Raw genomic sequence first — 15,870 nt, 5'->3', positions numbered from 1 at the left:
GGGCCATCTCGCTGGGTCTTAAAGGCTTCCTAAGAGTTTGCCAGGTAGAAAAGCATGGAAAGGGAATACCAGCCAGAGGGAGCACCATGAAATCAGAATTCATACCATTTGTTAACATTCCAGAATCCTGTTCATTATTAATATTAAATCAAGTTAATTACTGATACCATGGACCACTGAATGTTCAAAGACTGGTTCCAAGTTTTCTTGGACCTCAAATCAAAAGCAAAAGATTTCCTCAACTTGGATATAATTCCCAACATTTATTTTAACCAGATGGAAAACATTGGCTGCTGAGATAGAACCACATGAGTGACATGTTACAGCTGTTGTTGGGTCAGGAATTATATAGGCAAAATGTATGCTGCTTCATAGTGACTTTCTGCAGTGCTGGACTGGGGACACGACAGTGCTCTGTGGTTTTACAAGAATCACAGCATCCACTCTAAATTATATTCAATACCTGTTCTTTAGCCCTGGCCTTCATCTGTAGTCCCATCCTCAACTGAAAGTAGGGCTGCCGGGGACACCATTCATGACACACGGTAGTACTCTATGGGGTGCCACTCACATGAAATCAGTCAAAATGGTGCTCCCAGACCTGTACATCATAGTGCCTAGAGCTCTAACTTTAACATGCCAGCAACTGAAAACTCATACGTTTCTCTGCCAAGTCTGCTCCATTCTTACTTTTATTATCAACCAGCTTCCTCTCCTTTACCAGTCATATGGACATACATGTCCACCAGAAGACCCCTGTTTTCCATCTTGAAGTTCAGGTACCCAAACCAAAATGGACTTCTCTTTCTTAGTTTCACTTCCAAAGTCCCAGGGAAGGACTCTTATTAGTCCAGCTAGAGTCTAGGATTAATCTCTAGACCAATCAACTGTGAGAAGCAGACTAGATAACACTTTACTAACACAGTGACTTTCATTGTAACTGTGTAGGTGGAGTATAAGAAACAAAGTATAAGTTCTCAGAAGCAAGAGTCTTATTACACAAAACAATAAATGTATATTTATATATAGGTTCTTCTAGGTCAGGATCCATGGATTATCTATCTTTGGCCACTTATGAAACTTTGCATGTAATTGAGGCTCTTTATATATTTATTGAAGGATACTTTTTGGTGAATGAGTGAATAAATATAGGTATTTTTGTCCCATTTTAATGAGGTTTGCTTGGAAAAATATATTCCTTGGAAAAAATAGATATGTTATTGTAATCAACTAGAATTTTGATGTCTGATTATTAACAAGACTTTGTCTACTACTTGAAGGACTCCAAATGGAGCCTTATAATAAAGTATGGCCATATGATGTAATAAACAATTTTTTATTTTGGAACAAACAGATCCAGCAAGCTACGTGATCTCAGTTAAGTTAACCTTTCCTCACCTGCTTCTTCATCTGTAAAGTAAACATAATGCTCACATTATCTACAACATGAAGTTGCACAAATCAATAAGGAGTGTCCAATGTCTGGCACATCTATTGGGTTTTCAAGAAAATGTGAGTTATAGTTCCTTCATGTTCTAATTGATTGATCTGGGTTTCAGCTGGAGTCATTTCTCAATTTTCCATCTGTCTTATATGTCTGCATGTTATTCGATTTGAACCTACCATGGTTGATTTGCTTGGAAGGTAGATTTTTGAGAGGTCAGAAATTATGTCTGTATACAAGGGAGGACCCAAAAAAACCTGGAATTTATTTATAAAAATTGTGTATGTATTCTTACATGTTTAAACTTCATTCACCTTCAAAGTTTCAATACACCTCCGTTTGATGAAATACACCTATTGAGGCTCTTTTACCAGTGCTCAAAACAGTTTTTGAACTCATCAGTTTTGATGCCTTTTAGTACTTCTGTCATTTTTTGTTTCACCTCTTTCACATTGGCAAAACATTTCCCTTTGAGAACTTTTTTCATCTGGGGAAACAAAAAAAAAAAAGTCTCTTGGGGCAAAATCGGGTGAAGAGGAAGGGTGGGACACAGGGGTCATGCTGGTTTTGGTCAAAAACTGCTGAACACTCAGCACCTGGTGTGGGCAGTTATGTTGTCATGGTGGAAGAACCAGCCACCTGTTTGCCTCAGTTTAGGGCATTTCTTCCACAAATTGTGATGCAGTCTTCTCAAAACTTCCAGATAAAAACTTTGGTTGACCATTTGATCCAGAGGAACAAATTCCAAATATACTACAAGGGGCCTGCCCTCCAAAAGACAATTCTGGGGGGTCCCCCTTCATAGCTTACTCTTTTTGAAGAATACTAAGCAGAAGGCTGACTATGCTTGGGAATTATAAACACGATATTTGATGATAACAATATCTGGATTTCTGAAATAAGCTCCTAACTTCTCACGGATGTGCTCCAACTAATTCTCTACACAGCAGTTTTTTAAATCAAAATAATATTTCTCTATTTCTTAAAAGGCTGTGAAGTTTTCCCATTGTTTTTAGCAGCAAATCTAAACGTCTTCATGTGGCTACAAAATTCTGTATGGCCTGGCCTCTGTCTTAATCTTCACTGCCCATCTCTGAGCCCTAGCCACAGTGACTTTCCCTGCACTTCCCCTAGCACAGGGCCTTTGCACATGCTATGTCCTCTGCCTGCAATGCTCTTTTCCTCTCCTTCCCAATCACTAACTTTCTCAGTAACCTATTCCTAACCCCATCTGATCTAAATCAGTTTCCCCTCACAGTCTTGAGTAGCTATAGTTCTTTTCCTATGTGTCACTTGGCATTTATGTGTATTATTTGTAATTTATCTGTATCTCTACATGATGGTCTGCATCATGAAAACAAGCAGAGTGTGTGGTTTTGTTCTCTGTAGGTCTCCCACGTCGAGTACCCCATACAAGTTATTTGACTGTCACTAGCCAAGGTAACCATGTCTAGTTATCCAACACATATAGCTGGTGTGCAGAAAATATCAGTTGAATAAGTGAATGTTGAACAATAAAAATGACCAAAAATGTATTAGTTTCCTATTACACCATAACAAATCAAAACATGGTAGCTTAAAACAATAATATGCATTTCTCTCACAGTTTCTGTGGGTCAGGGATTTGGTAGTAGCTTCTGGAGTGTTTCTTGCTCTGAGTCTTGCATGAGCTTGGAGTCAGATATCAGCAGGGACCACAGTCACCTGAAGGCCTATAAGAGGTCTGGCTAGTGACTTCCAAGATGGTTAACTCACGTGGCTGGCAACATGGTTTGCTTACAAGAAGCCTCAGTTCTCTTCACATAGGCTGCTTGAGAGTCCTGCTTGAGTGTCCTCACAACTTGGCGGCTGGCTTCTATGAGAGAAAGCTCTCCAAGTGTGCAGGGCAGGAGCTGCAGCGCCTTTTATGCCCTAACGTGGGGAGCCACATGCCACAGTATCCTATCGATCACACGGGTCAGCTTAGATTCATTGTGGGAGGGGACTACATAAAGGTATGAACACCTGGAGGCGTGGGTGACTCAGGGGGCCATCTTGGAGGCTGCCTACCACAAAGACCTCTGTTCAATACTCCTATTTTAAGACCACTGATGCATGAAACATTTACACAAGGGAGGCAGGGCACCTCTCCCTGAAGGCTTCTCTACTTCCCCTCGGATGTTTAATTTCCAAATTCAAAAGCCCCAGACTGTGAAAGCCTTAAGAAGTGACATTCACACAGATGTAGTTGATTAATATGTTTTTGCCCCCAACGTTTCTCCCCATTCAGTTGACAAGAAAGTCAGTCTAGTTTTCCTATTATCACTTACCTACCGCTAATAAAAAAAATTAACATAAAACATAGAGGCTTAAGACAATATATGTTTATGATGTCCCAGTTGCTGTGGGTCAGGAATATGGGCATCAAGAAGCCGGGTCCTTTGGCTAAGGGTCTCTTGAAAGACTACAGTCAAGATGTGGGGCTGGGAGCTCACTGGTCTCAAGGTTCAACAAAGGCATTGCCCGTTTTGCCCAGGTTGCTGTGCCAAGGGCCTCAGTTCCTTGCTAGGTGGTGCCTAGAGCCTAAGGCCAGACGTCCTCATGGCCACAAGCCCCTCTCGGTAGTGTAGCTCACAGTATGGCAGCTGATTTTATCAAGCCAGTGAGCAAGGAAGAAAGAGTAAGAGAAGGCTGGCAAGATGGAAACCACAGCCTTTTATAACCTAATCTTGGAAGTTATAGCCCCTCACTTTCGCTGTCATCTCTTCATGAGAAGCCAGGCGCTACACTCAACAGGTGGGGATTCTACAAGGGCATGAATACGGGGAGGTAGGGGCCACTGGGGGTCACAGGCTGCCTACTGAGCCCACAAAGCCCCCTGAGTAAACGAGTGTCTCTCTCCTCTGCAGAGGCTTCCATTTCACTTTCTACCCCAGGTTACGATTCCTTTCTCCTTTAGGACCAATCCCATAGCTAGCCTCACCTGGGGTTTTCTGGAGGTCGTCATGGGAAAACTTCCTGTACTCTTATCAGTTTCAAGACTTCGTCCCTTTTCTTAAAAGAAAAAACAAAAAACTGTATCATTTTCTGATTTCGAAAGTCATACCTGTTCATTGTCAAATGCATACATACTAAAAAGTCAAAGCTATAAATAAAGGCATTCCTCTCATATCCCAGAGATAACCATTGTTAACAGTGTGGTATAGCTTCCATCTCTTTTTTTCAATACATATGCTGATATTATATTCTTTTCTTTTTCTTTCTTTTTTTTTAGTAGAGATGAGGTTTTACTATGCTGCCCAGGCTGGTATTGAACTCCTGGACTAAGCAATCCACCCAAATTGACTTCCCAAAGTGTTGGGATTACAGGTGTGAGCTGCCCCACCCGGCCTATATTTTTATTATTTTACCAAAAAAGTTTTTGTTTTTGTTTTTTTTTTACTTACCCAATTTCTTGGCCATCTTTTCATATGTAGATCTACCTCATTCTATTCCTGTATACACATATCAAAATTTATAGCCAGGTATGGTGTCTCACACTTGCCATCCCAGCACTTTGAGAGGCTGAGACTGGAGAATTACTTGAGCCCAGGAGTTCAAGATCACCCTAGGCAGCATAGCGAGAGCTCATCTCTACAACATATTAGTTGGGCCTGGTGGTGCACACCTATAGTCCCAGCTACCCGGGACACTGTGGTGAATCTCCTGAGCCCCAGGAGGTCGAGTCTGTGGTGAGCCGTGATTGTGCCACTGCAGCCTGGGAGACTGAGACTGGGAGAGTGAAAGCCCAACTAAAAAAAAAAAAAAAAAATAAATATATATATATATATATATATATATATATATGCACTGCGCTACTGGTGATCGTTTAGTTTTGGGGTTGGTTTTTTTTTCAGTTCTAACCTATTGTAAACATTATTGCAATGTATATATGTTTGGGGGGATTATATTTGCACATTGACATGTTTTGGTGAGACAGATCTCTAAAGGGGACTGTTGACTCAAATTCTATGACAAATGTACAAGGTGTCCAATTCCCAAAGCTGACAACGAGCATCTTTCAGAGTGAAGCCCCTGGATGAGTTGGTATGTTGCCTTTTGAGGGCCCCAGGACCCTGTTAATTAGAGGAACACCTAAAAGCAGCAGAGAAAAATTTCTTCTGCCAAAGTTCATGGCTGCAACCATGGAAATCTCTAATCAGCTCTCAGCTGGTTCCCATCTGCTTGGTGTCTCTGTGCTAGTACAGGAACAGGAAATGAGTTTGCGTGGGCCTCACTCACGTAGTTCAGCCCACACAGCAGGGGGAAACTGTGAGATGCACCTGAGAGAGGCAACTCCTCATCGGGGGAGTCCAGAACAGACCCGCCAGTACGCCTATTTGGGACTTGGCAGAAGTCGATCAGTGATTTCTTTCCCAAGCAGGTGAAGAGGATCCTACAGCACCTCTGGACTGGGAGGGGTTCCTGATGAAGCCTTCCTAACCCCGCGATCCCAGCAGGGATGGGTGGAGCTGAGGAATTTGAAAGCCAGAAACCCCAATAATCTGCTGGCACCCAAAGTCAGACTATACAATGGGCGAATTCAGGCTGTATTTATCCGATGGCAAGACTATACTCACAATCTCCTATTAGAAAGGAACAGCTCTGGCCTGGCACAGTGGCTGACACCTGCAATCCCAACACTTTGGGAGGCTGAGGCAGGAGGATTGCTTGAGGCCAGGAGTTCAACAACAACGTGGGCGACATAGCAAGATCCCATCACTATTTTCTAAATAATCATAATCATAATAAATTTTGTTAAAAGAATAGGACAGCTCTTGTGGTGACAACAAGGGTAAATACAACATGACATGCAATCATTCACTAAGCTGTACACTTAATATGTGTGCATTTTATTATATGTAAATTACACTTCCAGAAAAAGAAGGAAGGATGGAGGGAGCAAGAGAAAGAAAAAAGGGAGGGGCAGGGCGATAAGGGATAGGGTCTCCCAGTGCATTCTGCTTGCTTGGCCCGAGCACGTCTCTCTTCAGGATTCTGAGAGAACAAGACCTGTGGATCTTCTGCCTGAGTTCCAGCCTGTACCAGGGAAGCTGCTAGTGTTGGCCTGAGTCCCTTGCTTGACAAGGGTGCCCCCATTGTTGACAATGGGAGTGGAGTAATGGAAGATAAAAGAGCATCTCCACAAGACACGAATGTGCCGTGTGATATTGTGAAGTGATTTTTGTTCTGTTTTGTTTTGCTTGTGTCGGGGTGTCTTTCTGTGACCCAGGCTAAAGTGCAGTGGCATGATCGTGGCTCACTGCAGCCTCGACCTCCGCCTGAGGCTCCCAAGTAGCTGGGACTACAGAGTGCAACACCACACCCAGATAATTTTTAAAAATTGTTTTGTTTAGCGATGAGACCTCGCTATGTTGCCAAGTCCTCTCCTCAGCCTCTCCTCAGCCTCCCAACGTGCTGGGTTTACGGGCATAAGCCCCTGTGCCCAGCCTTGTGAAGTATTCATGGATGATTCCCCCCACCCACACTCCATCTTGTGACCTTCCCCTCATTCCTGTGGTTAAGCAGAAGGTGGCCATTTTCACAGTGCAGCCAGAGAACAGAGACGGCAAATCGCTGGTGTTTAAATCCCAAAGCAGTGGGCCCTATGTCACACTGGAAGACGGGATGAAGAGGATCTGCTGACCAGTCTCCCCTGCCCACCAGTCTCCTCTGCCCAATCACACCCCGCTCCCACCCCTTTATCACCCTTACCCCCAGGTGATAAAGAAGGGAGAGAGATCAACCACAGGAGAAGCAAGAGTTATACCTGGGTGAGGACTCTGGAGTCCAGAGGAGGGATGCTGGAAGCCCTCCCCTTCCAGAGGTGGCTATCTTCAAAGGGGAAAATGGGCCTGGTGTGGTAGCTCATGCCTGTAATCCCAGAATTTTGAGAGGCTGAGGCAGGAGGATTGCTTGAGCCCAGGAGTTCAAGACCAGCCTGGGAACATAGTGAGACCTTGTCTCTACAAAACAATTTTAAAAATTAGCTGAGCATGGTAGTGCATGCCTGGAGTCCCCAGCTACTTGGGAGCCTGAGGCAGAAGAATTCCCGAGCCTAGGAGATTGAGGCTGCAGTGAGTAGTGATTGTGCCACTGCACTCCAGCTTGGGCAAACAGAGTGAGACCTCGAGGGAAAAAAAAAAAAAAAGGAGAAATGACAGACCCCTGAGAAAAGTTTGAGGATTTCAGAGTAGGGTAACTTGAGTAGGTTTAAACTTGAGCGCCTAAGAATGCCTGGAACTGAATAAAATTATGCTTTCCGACTTTAGAAGGGAACTAAAAATAGAGAAGGTGGAAAAATAAAGATTTTTTTTGCATATCAGTATTAGTGAGAAAATGCATAATTACCACAAAAGTACAATTCTCTGGAGCGGATGTTTTTTTATTCAGCATCACTTTATCATGAAGATACAGTCTCCAAGCCTAGAAATCATATATGTGTCCTCCTGGTACAGTTTTTTAAAAAAAAAAGTAGAAGAAGAAAAAAAGATAACTATGGCTGAGCTCCAGGCCTCTGAGACTTCCATCCAGAGTGTTAACTTGGACACTGAGTGGGAAAATAAAGGACACTAGGTTTCCCCTCTATACTTGCCAGAAAGATATCTTCCCCAGCCCCTGTGCCTAGACCTGCCAGACCAAATCAGAGGAAAAAACACATAACCCTAAGTCTCATTTCACAGCCCTTTCTGCTTTTCCATCCCTAAAATGTGACTCAGGAGACACCAAGAACCTGGATGAGGATGAGGACTCAGTTTATCATTTAACAAGTGCCATCTGATTACCTGCTATGGAGCATGAGCAAACAAGAAAGTCTATGAATAAGAGTTTCCCAAGCCTGGACCCAGCACCTGGACCCTTTCTCCCCTGCCCGCCCCACACCCCAGCCTAACCTTGGCCTTCCCCCAGGAGTGGAAATCCCCCTCTTGTTCACCCTGGGTGGGAGTGGTTCAATTCAGAGAGCTGAACCAGGGGATCACTTGGTCAAAGGTAACAGGTGTTTCCCCTACCAAGTTCATGAAGAGCAAATGAACGTAAGAGTCTATGATTTTACCTCTCCAGATGGGTGCTGGGAGGACGGAAGCGTGGAGTAATCAGCAGAAGTGCAGAAACCCCAACCTGAGTGCTTACAGGGTGGGGAAATCGCTCCTAAAGCAAAGCAGTAATGACCACCAGTCAAACACTGGCTTGAGATGTAGCAACTAAGCCTTGAAACATCACTGGAGTTCTAGACAGGTGTTGTAGTTTATATTATATGTATTATAAAAGGCACAGTAAATCTTATGGAAAACCAGTTGCTTGGAAGACAGTCAGAAAAAGAAGCAGGAATCCCTTTGGTTTACTGAAGATGGCACACCAGAACGACCTATCTGCTGGAATACTTCCTTTCTGGAGGAAGGCAGAATTCATTTGTCCAAAGTCCTAAGAAGCTAAGCATAAGGTAGTTACATCTTCTGGAAATGGTTTCCACCCCTCACAACATGGAACTGACAGTAGTCCCCTCTTAGCCATGGTTTCACTTTCTGAGGTTTCCGGTACCTGTGCTCAACCGCAGTCTGAAAATATTAAATGGAAAATTCCAATAATCAACAATTCAGTTGCGCACCATGACTCATACCTGTAATCCCAGCACTTTGGGAGGCTGAGACAGGAGAATTCCTTGAGGCTAGGAGTTCGAGACCAGCCTAGGCAAATAGCAAGCCCTTGTCTTTACAAAAAAAAAAAAATCAAAATATTAGCCAGGCTTGGTGACATGCAGCCTACAGTCCTAGCTACTCAGGAGGCTAAAGCAGAAGGATCACCTGAGCTCAGCAGGTCAAGGCTGTGGTGAGACATGATCGCACCACTGCACTCCAGACTGGGTGACAAAGTGAGACTCCAATTCCAAAAAAAGAAGAAGTAAATAATTACACTGTAGTCTAGAAGATAGTTAATTTGGAGATACAGGATTGGGACATTTTTCCTGAACAAAATGAAAAGTAAATTGCTGGACTTGAATTGCTAAATTTAAAGTATGAACATTTGACGTAAAAATATAACAAAGAGCCAATTCGTTAATCAGTTGCCTAGAATTGAGTAGAAAGCAACTGATCTATAAAGGTACTTCATGGTCAATTAAGTACATGTTTTTGTTCCTCAGAACTCTATCTTGAAAAAAAAAATGTCCTCTGCAACATCACATTTCCTGTTTTTGAACTGTACGGTGTTCCCTTCAGGCCTGGATGGCCAGCCCTGCTGTGTTTCTGGGTCTATCCAGGTTGCTGCAGACGCTAGGAGCAGAGCCTAGAGTGAGCAGTTGTCTGATGAGCCTCCGCTTGGGGCCCGAAAACAGCTCGTGGGAACATCAGCAGGTGACACAGATTCTTCCAGAGAGTTCAAATGAAAGCCCCAGGGAGCAAGGATTCACCTGCTTCTTCCCCAAAGAAAAAAGTCTAAGTAGTTGAGTTTGCCTCCACGTGGCTTTGACAAATGATCTTAGCATTTCACAAATCGTTTCAAGAGAGCTGGGAGTCACCAAACGCCAGTCCCAGTAACAGGGACGATCAGCTCCCCGGCCTTCCTTTCTGTCAAGGTTCCACAGCCCAAGCCAGAGGAGACATTTAGAAAAGCTCAGGTGGTCCTGTGAATCTGGAAAGACACTTGGGCCCAGGGAGATCCCTGCTGGCATAGGTGGAACTGCAGGCCCAGGTCCCTTCCGCTAGGAAGTGTGTGAGGCTGAGTGGAAAAGCACAGGACTGGACCAGCCACTGCAAATTCGAAATGACAGACATTTTAAAAAGATCTGGCTGTTTTTCAGCCTGGGTAACATAGTGAGACTTCACCTCTACAAAAAGCAAAACATTAGCCAGGTATGGTGGTGTGCAACTCTAGTCCCAGCTACTCAGGAGACTGAGGAGGGAGGACTGCCTGAGCCCAGGAAGTCGAGGGTGCAGTAAGAAGTGATCATGCCACTGCACTTCCACCTGGGCAACAGAGTGAGATCCCAACTCCAAAAAAAAAAAAAAAAATCTGGCTATTTTTGTATTTATTTTTTCTATGTATTTATCTTTACAGAAACTTGTTTTGGGTCCCAGGGTGAGGAAAGTTAGTTTATTTATTTAAACTTTTAAAAAGTTAGGATGGCAAGGCTGTGAATTCAAGCATGTTGCCCCTTAAGATACAAGGTGCCCTGGTAACTTCTCCTACTGATAGAAGTCTCTGACCTCTCCAGTTCCCAGCCTCCTTTCCCCTAACTGCTAAGGTCCAGCCCTAGTTCTGCTTCCCTCAGGAAGTGATACTTCTGCACTTATGTCAGTGAAAGGGCTTGGGTCTATCAGGCCATGGAGGCCAGAATTTTAGAATACTTTTAAAGGTCCAATCATCCCTGCTTCTGGGCAGGATAGCACCGTTCCTGAATGGAAGGTCCCTGCTTTTGTTGCTGTTGTTTGTTTCTTTAATTAGGGGGGAAAAAGTAGATTTACAGCTGAAATGTCTTTGATATGCTTTGGATTCTGAGAAAGAAAAAAAAATTGCCACAGTATATTGAGATTAGGTGAAATGCTGGAAATGTGGCAGTTTTGGCTGGGTACATTGGCTCACGCCCGTAATCCCAGCACTTTGAGAAGTGGAGGCAAGAGGATTACCTGAGCCCGGGGGTTCAAGACCAGCCTGGATAACTTGGCAAGACCTCATCTCTACAATAAATTTTTTAAAAAATAGCGGTGCGCCTGTAGTCCCGGCTACTAGGAAGGCTGAGACGGAAGGATCGCTGTGCCCAGTAGGTCGAGGCTGTGGTGCAATGAGCTTGCCACTGCACTCTAGCCTAGGCAACAGAGTAAGACTCCAACTCAGGAAAAAAAAAAAAGGTGCCCATTTCTCTTTCCCTTACCTTCACAGAACGCAGATTAGCTTTGGAGTCAGACAAACCTGAGTTTGATCCTGGTCTTATTTAAGAGCTGTAATCTGGAACAAGTTATGTTACCGGAGACTCAGTTTGTTTGACAATCAATGGGTTTTAGTAAGGAGCCAATGAAATGATGCACAGCAGGCGCTTTAAAGCTGTTTTGGCACACAGTAAGAACGCCATAGAAAGTAACTGCTACTGCTAGCGTCAGCTGCCAGCACCCTCTGATCCCTGAAGGATTCTAAGCCACTGCAACTACAGCAATCAGACACATGCTTGCCCTCAGAGCAAAGCTTGCAAATATCGACCTGGGATCACTTTTGGGGAGCTATGTTGGCAAATGGGAAGTAACACTGAGATGGACCTAGCAGGTTCTGCCTGTTTTTTATATTTACTATTTATTTATTTATTTATTTATCTGAGATGGGGTCTTGTTTTATGTCCCAAGCTGGAGTGCCATGGTGTGATGACAGCTCACCGTTAACTTGAACTCCCGGTCTCAAGTGCTCTTTCTGCCTCAGTCTCCCAAGTAGGTGAGACTCCAGCCATGTACCACTATGCTCAGCTAATTTTTATTTTATTCTATTTTTGTAGAGACGGGGTCTCACTATGTTGCCCACGCTGGTCTCAAACTCCTGGCCTCAAGCAATACTCCTGCCTTAGCCTTTCAAAGTGCTGGGATTATAGGTCCCAGTGGCTTTTTGGCAAAGGCCTGAGCACGCTACATGCTCACTCACTTGGTTTCAGCCTTCTGTTTCCCAACCGTCTCTAAGAACGGTGAGAACCTGGGTGGAGCTGTGTCCTTGCCACTTCCGCTCACCTACCTGGGAGGGCATTTGCCGACTGAACAGTCATTACTTCTCCACCACAGCCTTTGGGGCATGTTGGACATCCACACTTTAATGTCCAGGGGAGAAAACAATGCTGTGACAAACATCTGCATCATCGACTTCTTGCTGTCAGGCTCTGAGGAGCTACTTGACACTGACTCTCATTTCTTGGCTTATTTGGTGAATTTTGTCAGAAATGAGTTGGGGTTTAAACTAATGTAACTGCTCAGTTCTGTTCAAGAGGAAGACCCTAGTGCAAATGCAGAAAGGAGAAGAAAAGCACATTTCATCAGTGAAAAAGTTGTTTCCACAGACTGGCCAAAGTTTCAGAAAGACCTTTGAGGGTTCAGAGCCAAGTGTGAGGAAGACACAGAGGCAAAAGGGTGATGGCTGCAGACCAAGGGTCCCCCTGCCACCTGTACCATTCCCAGTTGTTTGCAGCATAGATGGTTTGTTCACTTAATATGTGCTTCTCATTCTTCCTTTTTATTTTTCTTAAAAAATAAAGGCAGGTCTTGCTATGTTGCCCAGGCTGGTCTTGAACTCCTGGGATCAAACAGTCCTCTCACTTCGGCCTCCCATACTGCCAGGATTACAGGTGTAAGTCACCTCACCAGCCATCTGTCTTCCTTTTTAAAGTTCAAGTTCATCCCCTCAGCTCCTTCTGTCTCCTCAGCCCTGTGCAACCTGACATCTGCCTCCTCTGCCCGCTGACCCTGCTCTGCCATGACCTCACCCTGGCCTTCAGCACCCTCCCTCCTGCCCAGTGCACCTCCCACCTGGAAGAGTTGTGTGCCCTGACGTGGGTAACCACACTACTCTCACTCTTCTCCTGCCTCTCTGACACTGTCCCATAGTCCCCACCATCTCCTCTTTCTCGGGCCTTAATTAGGACCTCCCCAAAATTTAATCCCCATTTTCTAAAGACCCCATCAGCTCAGATTTCTGCTCTGGGGAGACAGTATGGCCAGAAACATGATTTGAAACTTACTTGTATGAAAGTGTAGGGGTGGGTAACTTTACCTTCCTCTTCCCGTGGCGGCCACGAGTGTCACCAGCCTCCCAGTCACCATCCTCTCTTTTGTCACATGCAACACCACACTGTCTTTGGCATTTACCCACCCCCATGCTCCCTTCTTGCAAGGTTTCTTGCGTGAGATACTGCAATACTCCTTTGTCTGTTTCTTGCCCTGCTAGGAACCACTTCTCTAGGCTTCAAAACAACTCGCCCCCACTTCTTTCTAGGGTTCTACGTCTCATGGGGCAGGAATAGAAGGAGAGGGCAAGATGGGTCTGGAGGAACCCTGGCTGTAAGAAAAAGATGCCTTACCTACTAAGCAGATTGTATTATGCAGGCCATCCAAAGAGGGAGGGAGGGAAGTAGGAGAAACTACGTTTAATGAAAAATGACAATCCTCAAGTAGGAAGTCCACAGTTCTGCGTAAAAGGGGACTTCCAGGCTGGGCATGGTGGCTCACGCCTATAATTCCAGCACTTTGGGAGGCCAAGGCAGGAGGATTGCTTGAGTCCAGGAGTTCAAGACCAGCCTGGGCAACATAGTGAGAACTCATCACTACAAAAAATTTAAAAATTAGTTGGATGTGGTGGCATGCACTTGTAGTCCCAGCTACTTGGGAGGCTGAGTCAACAGGATTGCCTGAGCCCAGGAGACTGAGGCTGCAGTGAGCCATGATTGTGTCAATATACTCCAATCTGTGACTCAAGAAGGTGGCGGGGGGGGGCAGTTCCAGAACATTGAATGACCCTGGACAGAGTGCCTTTTATAGCTTTAATTTTGCCACAGTGTAATAAAATATTCTGCAAAGCTTTGTGTGCTCAGAATTCTAAGAAGGAAGTGGTTACAGAATTGAAGGAGACAAAGCTGGCACTGAGAGAAAACTGCTTGGAGTTTGGACAGAGGTGGAAGTGAATGTCCATGGCCCGCTGAGGCTGGGGTGCCCAGTATGCCATGATTGGCCTGGAGTGGGAAGTAGGAATGTCAGAACAGAGGACCAGCACCCAACAAAGCAAACAAAGATTGTGTGTTCATTTTCCATCATAAATCTATTTCAGTCTCACAACAAATCAGCAAGTTAGGCATTGTTCTAGAACCATTTTGCAGATGAGGAAACGGACTTTGTTGATCATTAGAGGGACTCAGGGAAGTTCGCTCAGGTAGCACATGACAGCATCAGGATGTGAGTCTCGGATTTCTGACCCAAACATAACACTTCCTTTGTCTAAACACAGGATGAGAGGGTACTGGTGGTTAAGTGCTTCCGTGGCGCTCAGAAGTATGATGGGGCAGAAATCACAGAGGTACCTCCAGACCCAGGCGCTAACCAGTTAAGGCTCCCAGGAGGACCCAGGGGAACTTGGCACCAGGCTCTCAAAGCCACTCCCCAAATGACGTTGAGTGTGTCCTTTGGGGAAGTCTGTGAAAGATGTCAGGCTAGGACTGATGGTGTCAGCAGAGGGGGCCCTGGACCACAACAGAAGTGACCGAGTTGGGACTCTACCCAGCAGCATCTTTCTGGAGCAATAGGGGACCATCTGTAGGTGGTGGGTGGAGGGGGTGTTAGGAGGGAAGAGGCCACCTGTGGGTGGTCTCAGATTCTTCAGAGCCCCTCCCTCCCTGTGCAAAATGAAAATGTGGGCATCTTGTTCAGAACGATGTAGAATTTGAATATGGTGACAGCAGAGAAATAAAGCAGGTGTGGGACCTCCTAAGCACAAGGCCCAGTGTGACTGCAGAGACCACACGCCTGATTATGTATCGTGTCGGGCTGAATTTCTAGCTGCCATTAGAAATGGCCAGGCCAGGAACAGTGGCTCACACCTGCAATCCCAGCACCTCCAGAAGCTGAGGCGGGAGGACTGCTTGAGGCCAGGAACTACCTATGACACCTGTGAACCCTGCCGGAAGCATAGATTCTAGAGCTTCTGGCAGGAAAGTTGAGAGCCCTGTTCTAGATGAGTACTTCTCAAACTCCAGTCCTTTAAATACCTACTTTCATAATTTTTAGCCATATTTTCAAATCACCAATGCTATTTGCTTAGTATCTTTCTTTCATTGATTTACCTTTTAAAAACTCAGCCTTGGCTGAGCACAGTGTCTCATGTCTATAATCCTAGCATTTTGGGAGGCTGAGGTGAGAGGATTGCTTGAGCCCAGGAGTTCGAGACCAGCCTAGGCACCATAATGAAAACATAGTGAGACCTTGCCTCTACAAAAACTCAAAAAATTAGCTGGGCATGGTGGCGCACACCTGTAGTCCCAGCTGCTCAGGAGACTGAGGCAGGACGATTACCTGAGCCCAGGAGGTTGAGGCTGCAGTGAGCCATAATCATGCCACTACATTCCAGGCTGAATGACAGAGTGAGACCCTGACTCAAAAAAAAAAAACAAAAAAAAACTGTTGGATGGGTGCGGTGGTTCAAGTCTGTAATCCCAGCACTTTGGGAGGCTGAGGCAAAAGATTGCCTGAGCCTGTGGGTTCGAGACCAACCTGGGCAATATGGTGAGACCTCATCTCTACAATAAATCAAAAAATTAGCTGGGTGTGATTCCAACTAAAAAAAAAAAAAGAAAGAAAGAACAGAAAGGTAAATTTACAACTAATAAAATAAAAACTCAGACTTGGCCAGGTGCGGTGGCTCACAACTATAATCTGAGCACTTTGGGAGGTTGAAGT

This window comes from Carlito syrichta, unplaced genomic scaffold (genome assembly GCF_000164805.1).
Source record: "Carlito syrichta isolate Samal-C Ts95f unplaced genomic scaffold, Tarsius_syrichta-2.0.1 Scaffold316427, whole genome shotgun sequence".
NCBI classification, from domain to species: domain Eukaryota; kingdom Metazoa; phylum Chordata; class Mammalia; order Primates; family Tarsiidae; genus Carlito; species Carlito syrichta.
Note: the sequence above shows the minus strand (reverse complement) of the source record.